General features: G+C 47.0%; 1 pseudogene; it reads left to right on the top strand.

The window, feature by feature from the left end:
- LOC115482076 overlaps nt 1–12,564 on the top strand; it is a 40,794-nt pseudogene that overhangs the window by 15,259 nt on the left and 12,971 nt on the right.

The following is a 12,564-nucleotide window of genomic DNA, read 5'->3' as shown; positions in this document are numbered from 1 at the left end:
TCCACCACCCAATTTCAGCTAAGCTTCTGAGGATCCATTCCTTCTGCACAGGATTCCTCGATGCGCCCCGCCCCCCGGTTGCAGCGCCCCCCCGGAACAGCGCGACGCCTCCCCGGCGAAAGAACCCCCCCCCCCCAGGTGCACGCCGCTGGGGGTGGGGGTTGCCGCGTGCCTGCTGGCTCTTCGTTTTCATGCTCCCTCTGCCCTGGAACAGGAAGCAACCTGTTCCGGGGCAAAGGGAGCATGAAAACGAAGAGCCGACAGGCACGTGGCACCCCCCCCCCCCCCAGCGGCGTGCACCTGGGGCGGACCGCCCCCACCGCCCCCCCCCCCCCCTTGGTATGCCACTGGCAAAGCGTTCCACAGTTGTGTACTTATGTAAGAAAAGCTGGATGCATAAGTTGATTTGTATCTAAGTCCATTGCAGTCTGGATAATGCAGATTTAAATAAGTTCGGGATAGGCTGGTACTATTTCTAGGTGATAATTTTATGAGGTCCAACATGTATCCAGGAACTTCACCATAAATAATCCTGTGGACAAGAGTGCAGACCTTGAAGGCAATATGTTCCTTAGTGGGAAGCCAATGCAGTTTTTTGCGAATGGGTTTGGCACTTTCAAATTTTGGTTTTCCGAATATCAATCTGGCTGCTGTATTCTGTGTGGTCTGAAGTTTCTTTGTTGGTTGTTCTTTGCAACCTGCATAGATACCATTGCAGTAATCTAAATGGCTTAGTACATGGCTTATTGGATGCATGCAGGTCCATTTTTCGGCGCACCTGCAAAAAAGGTCTTCTTTTTGGGCCAAAAATGGACGTGCGGCAAAATGAAAATTGGCACGTGTCCATTTTGGGCCTGAGACCTTACCACCACCCGTTGACTTAGCAGTAAGCTCCCACACGTTAACTGGGCAGTAATTGTCAGCGCGTGTACAATGCCGATTGCCGCCTGGTTAGCGCCACGTGCCAGAAAATAAAATATATTTTCCGGCACACATAGTGGGCATGTGTAAAAAATTAAATTACCATCCGGGCCACGCAGTAGCCAGACGGTAGTTCCAAATTGGCATAGTAAAAGAGCCCCACAATCTTTTTAGGATACTTAATACTATCTTTGCTGTTATTGCCGAACCTTCATGGAATTCTCTTCCATTAATTATTGGAGTTGAGAAGAATTATTTAAAATTTTGTAAACTGTTGAAAAAACATATTTTTTTGAACGCTGTTATTAAGCTAACTACTGTGCTATGATTGCATTATGTATAACCTTAGGGCAACTGTAACTGTACATCGTGTTGAAACCTTGTTTTAGGGGAAACAGCGATTAATAAGTACAACATTGACATTAACTAAGGAGAAGTGTGTTGTGTTGAATTCAACTGAAACATCCTTGGCGTCCATTCCAAGACTCAAGCCAACATGCCAATGAGCAGTGAGCTTGTATCATGGATGGTTATATTCAAACCAGCTTTTGTCAGCTCCGGAAGGGCAATGCATCTTTGCTGAAGCAAACATTTGTTTTTCTCTTCCAGAGTGGCAGTGTTGGACGGTTGACCACGTAATCGTAAAGTAATCTCTATAATGTATAGTATAAAACTCTATAATCAGAATGAACAAGGTGGACGTTTTTTCAATGTTACCTTATTTTCTTCAAGGTACAGGAAACAGACTCCTAAGTGTTATTTTCCCCATGTTGATTTTACAGATAATTTTAATGTTTACATTTGCACAGCTACATATTACCGAGGGAAGAGCAGTATGTTAACCACACTGGTGGGGGAAGAGGGGCTACATCTGTGATCTTGGCAGTGATAAATAGCTACTTAGGCTGCTTAACCTGTCTGAAATTTAAGAGTCTGTGTCTAATGTGGAATCAGAGAGCAGGCTTTCATGTTACATACAGGCCCTGCATCATCTCTACTGTACAGGGACTCAGGGCTGCCAACAGCAGCAGATGGGGGGAGGGAGGGAGGGAGGCAGCGATGATCCAGAATCTAGGGTTACGTGCAAGGCTTTTTTTTTAGGGTACTGAGTACCGGCACCTTTTCCATTGTCTGCTAAAATTGATCCATGGTCCCCAAGTTTTAATGAAAGAGCTCAGGCTCTACACACCAATTCTGCCTTGTCATAGATTCTGTGACTGGTTGCAGGGGGCCTGGCTATTATGGGGTGGGTCCCTCAGTGATCACCCCACCCCTGAAGGGTGGCCTGGCATTTGAGTACCGGCACCTTTTTCACTAGAAAAAACACACTGCTCTTTAGGATTCCAGAATCTTGCTATTCTTTGGGGTTCTACATGGAATGTTGCTACTCTCTGAGATTCTGCATAGAATCTTGTCACTCTTTAGGATTCCAGAATCTTGCTATTCTTCGGGGTTCTACATGGAATGTTGCTACTCTTTGAAATTCTGTGTGGAATCTTGTCTCTCTTTAGCAGGGCTTTTTTTGAGGGGGTACTGGCACCTTTTCCATTGTCTGCTAAAATTGACCCATGGTCCCCAAGTTTTAATGAAAGAGCTCAGGTTCTACACACCAATTCTGCCTTGTCATAGATTCTGTGACTGGTTGCAGGGGACCTGGTTATTGTGGGGTGAGTCCCTCAGTGATCACCCCACCCCTGAAGGGTGACCTGGCATTTGAGTACTGGCACCTTTTTTGCTAGAAAAAAATGCACTGGTTAAATGAGATGGAAACAAAATGTAAGGGTCAATAAACGCCTCATGGTCTATTCTGTCTGTCCATTTTTTCCTTCCTACTGCTATACCACAAACCTTATTCAAGCTCCAGCATTAACCTTGTTTCTGCATTACAGAGGATCCCCTCGAGGAAGGAGTGAAAGGGGCTGTTCATGCATCCGTTACTCATTCTGTAAAAAAAAAAAAAAAACTGATCCTGATTTACTCCCGAGTCTACCCCTCCCCCTTCAACTCTGGTCTCTCATATCACAACTCTTGCGCCAGAACTTCCTCTACCAAAAAAAAAATCCCCTTGCCTCTTGGAGAGGGATACGTTCTCTGTGACTCAACGCATAGGCTTTGAAGGAAATCCTGTTAAATACATTCAGGGGCAAGTGGACTCAGTAAGAGGTGCTGAAGAGGTTACAACAGAAGATCTTAACCCCGTCCTTGAGATACACCCATATAGATGCCAAGTTACCCGATTCCAGGCTGGAGACTTCTTGGCTAGTCATGGTTTTTGGCTAGTCATGGTTTTGAACTTGCATTCCAAAGCTTAGGGATTTGTAGTGCCTGGTTCTGCCCATTGAAATCCGTGCGGCAAGTTCCGAAATACACAGGATGGGGTGGTCAGTAATCCAGGACTGTCCCAAAATCTCCAGTCTAGAGAACAGGGTAACTTGGCACCCAGCCAGTCAGGTTTTCAGGATATCCACAATGAATGGTGGAGGAGTGGCCTAGTGGTTAGGGTGGTGTTTGGTCCTGGGGAACTGAGGAACTCAGTTCGATTCCCACTTCAGGCACAGGCAGCTCCTTGTGACTCTAGGCAAGTCACTTAACCCTCCATTGCCCCTTGTAAGCCGCATTGAGCCTGCCATGAGTGGGAAAGCGCAGGGTACAAATGTAACAAAAATTAAATAGATACTATTGGAGATTCTACATGGAATGTTGCTACTACTGGAGATTCTACATGGAATGTTGCTATTCCACTAGCAACATTCCATGTAGAAGGCTGCGCAGGCTTCTGTTTCTGTGAGTCTGACGTCCTGCACGTACGTGCAGGACGTCAGACTCGCAGAAGCCTGCGCGGCCACATTGGTGATCTGCAAGGGCAGGCTTCTACATGGAATGTTGCTAGTGGAATAGCAACATTCCATGTAGAATCTCAAATAGTAGCAACAGTGGAGGAGTGGCCTAGTGGTTAGGGTGGTGGACTCTGGGCAAGTCACTTAACCCTCCATAGCCCCATGTAAGCTGTATTGAGCCTGCCATGAGTGGGAAAGCGCGGGGTACAAATGTAACAAAAATAAAATATGTATGAGATTGCATTACCTTCTACATATCCATTGTGGGTATCCTGAAAACCCGACTGGCTGGATGTTTTCCTGAGGACTGAGTTGAGAACCCCGGGTTAGAATAATAACCCTCTTAAAGGAACAGCTCTGCCGTCTTGAGCCTTTCTGAGAGTGAGTGAGAGGAAACAGAAAATCTTGATAAAAGGCTGATTCGGGAGCTGCAGGAGGGCCCAAGCCGAGCTCCCAGCAGTACGCAGGTATGAACAGACGCAATGCACTGGTCAGCCACGTAATTGCTGGAGCAGGGTAACTACATTTTCAGTAGTTAAAGGAGCCTCGATCAGTATACACAGTGCTCAGAGGCAGAAGAAACTCCAAGTTATCCTTGAGGCACAAAAACAAAACAAATCCCCCTGTGGTTCCTGTGCTGAAGACCTTACACATGCCAGACACGAGGTAACAGAATTCTTCCCTCTCCATATGAGAGACCAAAAAGCTCCATTACAACTGTATCTGCAACCCGCTGACCAGTGTAACACATGATCCCTAATCCCAGTCTAACAGTCACTGTGGTTGGCAGAATCACATTGTTTCCAGACCCTAGAATTATTCCGAGTCAGAGGAGGCAGTGCCCATGATAAGTAACAGCACCAGTAGCGTTTTAATGACCAGGTAATAACACCTACATATCCCTAAATTGCAGCTATGTTTGCTCTTCTCTGGAGGCTGCCTCAGATGTGTATCATTTTAGTAGTGTTTACAAGGCTCTAGTCCAAAAAAATTAAATAAATTCAAAGATGACAGAAGCAGCTGATGACTGTTCCTTCTCCTGCATAATTAGCTACCACCATGAAGCTCTGCAACTCATTGACAGGATGTAATAAAAGCAGTTAGTGTATCTGGGTTTAAAAGAGGTTTGGAGAACTTCCTGGAGGAAAAGTCCATAAACCATTATTAAGATAGACCTGGGGAAAGCCACTGCTTATCCCTAAGGTGAATAGCATGGAATCTCGCATCCTTTTGGGATTCCAGAAACTTGCTACTCTTTGGGATTCCGGAATCGTGTTACCCTTTGGGACTCTGGAATCGTGTTACCCTTTGGGATTCCGGAATCTTGCTACTCTTTGAGATTCCGGAAACTTGCTACTCTTTGGGATTCCGGAATCTTGCTACTCTTTGAGATTCCGGAATCTTGCTACTCTTTGGAATTCCAGAATCTTGCTACTTCTTGGGATTCTGCCAGACACTTGTGACATGGCCCCCAGCATTGAATATCTGGAGATAATTCAGCCCACAGCTATAAGTGGCCTAAAAACCACTGACCACCGGGGGCTGAATATCTACCCCTAAATGTACAGCCCTGTAGATTTAAGATTTATAAGCTATGGCTGTAATGTGAAAGATTTAAATTCCATACAACATCCTCCAAGCAACAAGGAATTTGATTTAATATTGGCGATTTTCAGAAGGATATTCTAACAGTACGTGGTACATCATGCAATTTTAAAAACCCGGAAAAGAAAAAAAAAAAAACAAAGCAATAAATATGTCTTTTGTTTCATTTTAAGGGTGATCAATGCAGGCAAAAGCCAACACAATGAGGACCAGGCCTGCTGTGAGGTTGTGTTTGTGGCACGCAGGAACGGAAAATGTGACCCAGCGTGGAAAGAATCTGCCGGGGTCTACGAGGAAACAGACAGCATGTGTGAGAATGGAAATAAGGTGGGTGACAGTAGCAGCTACTTAATTTTCCATGGCAAGTGAAGTTTTGGTTTCTAAAGCTCTTCGGATATCTCTGTCTCTTGCTTGATACAGCTTCATGTTAAGAATAGTGGACCTTGCGATTTTCACAGTTCACGTTACCTGTCCCTGTCATTGTTGAGGCCCCAACTGGAGGTTTGTGTTCAATTTTGGAGGCCATGTATTACTAAGGACCCTGTTTATTTATTTTTATTTTATTTATTTAACACATTTATACCCCACATTTTCCCACTAGTTGCAGGCTCAATGTGGCTTACACAATAACATGGGTAGGCTACAGTTTTGTTTTTGTTACATTTGTACCCCGCGCTTTCCCACTCATGGCAGGCTCAATGCGGCTTACATGGAGCAATGGAGGGTTAAGTGACTTGCCCAGAGTCACAAGGAGCTGCCTGTGCCTGAAGTGGGAATCCAACTCAGTTCCCCAGGACCAAAGTCCACCACCCTAACCACTAGGCCACTCCTCCACTGTTGCTACTATTTGAGATTCTACATGGAATGTTGCTATTCCAGTAGCAACATTCCATGTAGAAGTCGGCCCTTGCAGATCACCAATGTGGCCGCGCAGGCTTCTGCTTCTGTGAGTCTGACGTCCTGCACGTACGTACAGGACGTCAGACTCACAGAAACAGAAGCCTGCGCAGCCTTCTACATGGAATGTTACTAGTGGAATAGCAACATTCCATGTAGAATCTCCAATAGTAGCAACATTCCATGTAGAATCTCCAATAGTATCTATTTTTATTTTTGTTACATTTGTACCCTGCGCTTTCCCACGCATGGCAGGCTCAATGCGGCTTACATGGGGCAATGGAGGGTTAAGTGACTTGCCCAGAGTCACAAGGAGCTGCCTGTGCCTGAAGTGGGAATCCAACTCAGTTCCCCAGGACCAAAGTCCACCACCCTAACCACTAGGCCACTCCTCCACTCTGAGGATGTCATAGTAAAAAAAGTAATCGTAAACGTATCGTCTAAGACAACAAAGATAATAAAAGATAATGGAAGAACATTAGGGTCCATAAATTTAGCTGAACAGATAAGAAATAAACCAAGTAATGTCTGGATGGTACGCCTTCTTGAACAGGGTGGCTTTCAATAATTTCTTGAAGTTTAGATGATTCTGAGTTGATTTTAAGAGTTTAGGCAATGCATTCCATAGCTGAGTTCCTATGAAGGAGAAGCTTGATGCGTAGGTAGATTTGTATTTGAGGCCATTGCAATCTGGATAATGTAAAATTAAATAGGATCGGGAAAGACTGCGTTACTAAGGTGCATTAGTGTTTTTAGTATGCCAACACTTGGCGTTCATTCTAACCATGTAGGCGCCTATAGGGATATTGTAGGCACGTACATGGTTAACATTCGTTAAAAATGTTAATGCACCTATAACGCTGCTTAGTAAACAGGGCCCTAGGGGACATAAAAAGACAACACGATTCAGAGGAGGGTAACATACCAAGGGCCCAGTTTACTAAGGTACACTAGCGTTTTTAGTGCACTCTAAATCAGTGGTGTAGCTACGTGTGGCCAGGGGGGGTCTGAACCCCCCTGCCGACGAGTCTCATGACCCCCCCTCCCGCCGCCAAGCCTCCCCCGCCGACACCGTGGGCTACCTTTGCTGGCGGGGGACCCAAATCCCCGCCAGCCGATTAGGTCCTCTTCTTCCTCCGAAGGCTTCATTCTGTTTCTGACGTCCTGCAAGTTGTACGTGCAGGACGTCAGACTCACAGAAACATATTTGTACAAAGATCAGGAGACTTATAAGAATCTTTCAATGATGGAGTGAGCATAACAATTCTAGGGCCTTGTTTACTAAGCCATGCTAGAGGCGCATTCGCATTTTCTTAGCGTGCGTTAATCGTGTAGATGCCCATAATATTCTTATGGGCGTCTACACAGTGTGTTCTAAGTTTTAGCACGCGCTAAAAATGCTAGTGCACCTTAGTAAACAGGGCCCCTAGTGTCTTGAGGGAACACTCCTTGTTCAACATCAAACTTAAAAGAGAGATTAACCAGACAATTGATTCGAAAGGCAAATGCTTAAGCAACGTCATTGGACAAGGTATTTAATCACAGAAACCTTTTCCAAACTTATTAACCAATTGAATTAACTGGTCAGATTCAACTATGGAAAACCCAATCCCAAAAGTGATCCACAGGAATATTTATCGTGGAGATCTCAATCACCTCATCTTTATTTTTATAAAAGTCCAAGGGGCCGATGTTCAGACTGCAGGAGGGAACCCTGCAGTTGGCAATCAGCCTGGTGACCAGCACTAAATATCCAGTTTATTTCTGACTGGTTTAAACCTAACCGGTTAATATTAGGAGACTAGTAAAAAAGGCCCGTTTCTGGCAAAAATGAAACAGGCGCTAGCAAGGTTTCCCTCGGCTCCCCTGCAGCCACCCATGTCCAGCGACCCCCTGCCCCCCTGCAGCCACCCATGTCCAGCGACCCTCCTCTCTCCCCTGCCCCCCCTCTAGCCACCCATGTCCAGTGACCCTCCTCTCTCCCCTGCCCCCCTTCAGCCACCCCAGTGACCCCCTGCCCCCCCTGCAGCCACCCATGTCCAGCGACCCTACCTCTACCCCTGCGCCCACTGCAGCCACCCATGTCCAGCGACCCTCCTCTCTCCCCTGCCCCCCCTCTAGCCACCCATGTCCAGCGACCCTCCTCTCTCCCCTGCCCCCCTTCAGCCACCCATGTCCAGTGACCCCCTGCCCGCCCCTGCAGCACCCATGTCCAGCGACCCTCCTCTACCCCTGCGCCCACTGCAGCCACCCATGTCCAGCGACCCTCCCTCTCCCCCTGCCCCCCCTCTAGCCACCCATGTCCAGCGACCCTCCTCCTCTCCCCTGCCCCCCTTGCCACCCATGTCCAGTGACCCCCTGCCCCCCCTGCAGCCACCCATGTCCAGCGACCCTCCTCTACCCCTGCGCCCACTGCAGCCACCCATGTCCAGCGACCCTCCTCTCTCTCCCCTGCCCCCCTCCTGCCACCCATGTCCAGTGACCCTCCTCTCCCCCTGCCCCCCCTTCCGCCCCCCATGTCCAGCAACCCCTCCTCTACCCCTGCGCCCACTGCAGCCACCCATGTCCAGTGAACCTCCTCTCTCCCCTGCTCCCCTCCTGCCACCCATGTCCAGTGACCCTCCTCTCTCCCCTGCCCCCCCCTTCAGCCACCCATGTCCGCGACCCTCCTCTCCCCCTGCGCCCATTGTAGCCACCCATGTCCAGTGACTCTCCTCTCTCCCCTGCCCCCCTCCGCCACCCTTGTCCAGTGACCCTCCTCTCTCCCCGCCCCCCTCCAGCCACCCATGTCCAGCAACCCCTGCCCCCTCCTCTAGCCACCCATGTCCAGTGACCCCCTGCCCCCTGCAGCCACCCATGTCCAGTGACCCTCCTCTCTCCCCGGCCCCCCTCTAGCCACCCATGTCCAGCGACCCTCCTCTCTCCCCTGCCCCCCCTCCAGCCACCCATGTCCAGCGACCCCCTCTACCCCTGCGCCCACTGCAGCCACCCATGTCCAGCGACCCTCCTCTCTCCCCTGCCCCCCTCCTGCCACCCATGTCCAGTAACCCTCCTCTCTCCCCTGCCCCCCCTTCAGCCACCCATGTCCAGTGACCCCCTGCACCCCTGCAGCACCCATGTCCAGCGACCCTCCTCTCCCCCTGCGCCCATTGTAGCCACCCATGTCCAGTGACCCTCCTCTCTCCCCTGCCCCCCTCCTGCCCACCCTTGGCCAGTGACCTCCTCTCTCCCCTGCCCCCCCTCCAGCCACCCATGTCCAGCAACCCCCCTGCCCCTCCTCTAGCCACCCTTGTCCAGCGACCCTCCTCTCTCCCCTACCCCCCCTCCAGCCACCCATGTCCGCGACCCTCCTCTCTCCCCTGCCCCCCCTCCAGCCACCCATGTCCAGCGACCCTCCTCTGGACATGAATCAGCTGTGAGGCATGGGTTTTGTTTTTCCCCCGGGTTCTGAAGTTGACATCATAATGGCTACGGTGATGTCAGCCTGATCTACGGAGCCTAGCAGACCAACTCGGAATGAGCCACAGTCCCAGGCAGCAAGTCAGAACGTTGGAGGTGAGAATTATTATATAGGATAGCCAGTTAAGTTTAAACTGGCCAAGGACATTGCATCTATTTAGGCGGCCCGATGTGGCTTTTTAAAATAGCCAGCTAGCACTGAATATCTGGGGATATATCTACAGCTTGGGAGTGTTGCTAGATTCAGTTTGAGTGGGGGAAACTCAGATTCATCATGTTACAAGTTTTTTTTAAAGTTAGTTATATATATTAAATTCATTCTTACTTCTCTCTAGAAGTTTTACAGAAATTAGCCCGTACTTCCTCCCCACCCCGCCATCTGGATTATTGTAATATTTTATGCTCAGAAATTACAAAGAAGTTGCTGTCTCGCTTGCAGTTGATCAGAATACAGCAGCAAGGGTGATTCTGTGTTAAATAATGGAGTAATCCTATCATATTTAGGGCTCTTTTCCCTAAGGTGCGCTAATGGATTTAGCTCACACTGCCCATAGAAATAAAATGGACTTCTTAGCATTTAGCGCACCTTAAAAAAAGAGCCCTAAATATTATAGGATTACTCCATTATTGATCTTATTAAATTGGCTACTGGCTTATGCTGACATTGAGTTTAAAATATTATATATTGCTATAAGTATTTTAAATGGGATAAGTCCACCTGATTTGGTCACCTTCATATGTGGGAGATCTCAAATTAACCCTAGTAGGCTTATACATTTGTAATAAATTGGATTATTATTGGCTGCGCATATGCAGAGAGCAACTATCAACAGACTGAAGGAACTCTCAAGCAATAGACTATTGTATTCTGTCTCTACAACTGATCCAAAAATTAATCGAAAAAGACCCCAGTAATCTCCAGCATAACACCCTTAATACAACTTGGTGTCAGATTCACTGGACTCTGTTCCATCATTGGTCATAAAAAACTTCCTTTAAATCTTTATTCTTTTACAATTGTGAATATAATTTTTAATATGCCCTTATTTAATGAATCATTTGCAGCATAGGTAATGTCAAATATAAGCAAGCACTTAGCCCTGGATTCTATATAGTGCGACTTAAGTTGCACGTTCAAATCCAGTCATATTCTCAATTTGCGCATGCAGCTTAATTAGTTAATGAGCCAGCCAGTGCCGATAATTGCCACTTAAGCTATTATTGACATTAATTGGCATTAATTAGAATTGATTCACACAACAGGCTAAGCATATTCTGTAATGCGATGCTCATAAATTCTAAGTTGCATAGTTGAAAAGGGGGCATGGAATGGGCATTTCTAAAATCTATGCGCATTATTATAGAATACACCCTGTCCACGCCTAATTTAGGCGTCGGCATTTACACCAAGTTTTACTTGGCGTAACTACCAACGACTACATTTAGTCACTCAGATGGGCACTCGGCGTATTCTATAAACCAAGTGGAAATTTAGGCATACTTTATAGAATACACCTAGGCATATTTTTTGGCGCCAATTTTTTAGGCGCTATATATAGAATCTAGTCCTAAGCTTTTAATGCACCATCCCAACTGGGATCTCCATTTGACTATATACAAGCTTCTTCAAGAGATCCTTACTTGTGGTGTACTATGTAGAATCAGGGGCTATGTGTGTTTGGTAAGGTTGTTGAAAGTATGTGTCTTTGTTTGCTAAGGTTGGCCAACCCTGAAAGTCTCCTAACAAAATGTTTCCTATCTCAGGGGGAAAATGGGATCACCTTCCTTCACTGGGGACTGCTTGATGGGCTGCTGGACCAGGAGCTGCCATTATGGTATCTAACTTTTACATCTACATATCTGTGACCAGTTGAGAGACATTGTCCATATCCTCCAGGATCCTTCACCACTGTTCCCATATGCCTTATCAATGCTGTAAAGACATCAGCAGCAGAGCCAGCCTCGGGATCTCCATCAGAAGAAGATGCCAAACCCCACAGTGAACCCATAACACGATTTCACCTAGAGAAGGAAGTGTCTCACCAAAATCTGATTGTGGGTGCTGTTGAGAATGCATTCAAAGAGATGGTAGGTTCACAACAAGAATACGAAATGGTATGTTAACATGGCCAACCTGAAAGACAACTCTGTTCAGATGTTTCCTTCTCCCCCTAACCCTCTAAGATAAGACTATTCTTTTACAGTTACATTCTCTATAAGTTTAGTGTTGATATTAGTTAGTAACACTGGTTCCTCACCAACAATACTGTAATACCTTTCTTATTGGACATAACTTAATACGTTTCTTGATTAGTTTTCGAAGGTTGCCCTTCTTCGTCAGATCGGAAATAAGCAAATGTTGGTAGATGAGTGAAACATCAAAGCATTTCAGTGACAGTCTAACAGGATGGGGGTGGATAGGTGAGAGTCAGGGAGACAGGAAGGTGACAGAGCAATACAATTTACAAAGCAATACAATTTTATGCTTTATAATGGGCTAGAAAACCCAGATCTTTGTTAAGTCCTGTCTGGTGGGTGTCAAAATATTTGATCATTCGCTATGCCTCCGCTGAAACACACATACCTCCCCTCCCAGGGACCTGCATACTGCTCCAGGGACCTGAGTATGACATTTCAGGCTGGCAAAAAAAGTTTTTAAAGTTGTTTTTCTGAGGGTGGGATGGGGGTTAGTGACCACTGGGGGAGTCAGGGGAGGTCATCCCCAATTCCCTCCGGTGGTCATCTGGTCAGTTCAGGCACCTTTTTGAGGCTTGGTCGTAAGAAAAAATGGACCAAGTAAAGTCAGCCAAGTGCTCGTCAGGGACGCCTTTCTTTTTTCCATTAT

The sequence above is a fragment of the Microcaecilia unicolor genome, chromosome 12 (assembly GCF_901765095.1).
Source record: "Microcaecilia unicolor chromosome 12, aMicUni1.1, whole genome shotgun sequence".
Lineage (NCBI taxonomy): Eukaryota > Metazoa > Chordata > Amphibia > Gymnophiona > Siphonopidae > Microcaecilia > Microcaecilia unicolor.
Note: the sequence above shows the minus strand (reverse complement) of the source record. Positions and strands in the feature narration are given on the sequence as shown.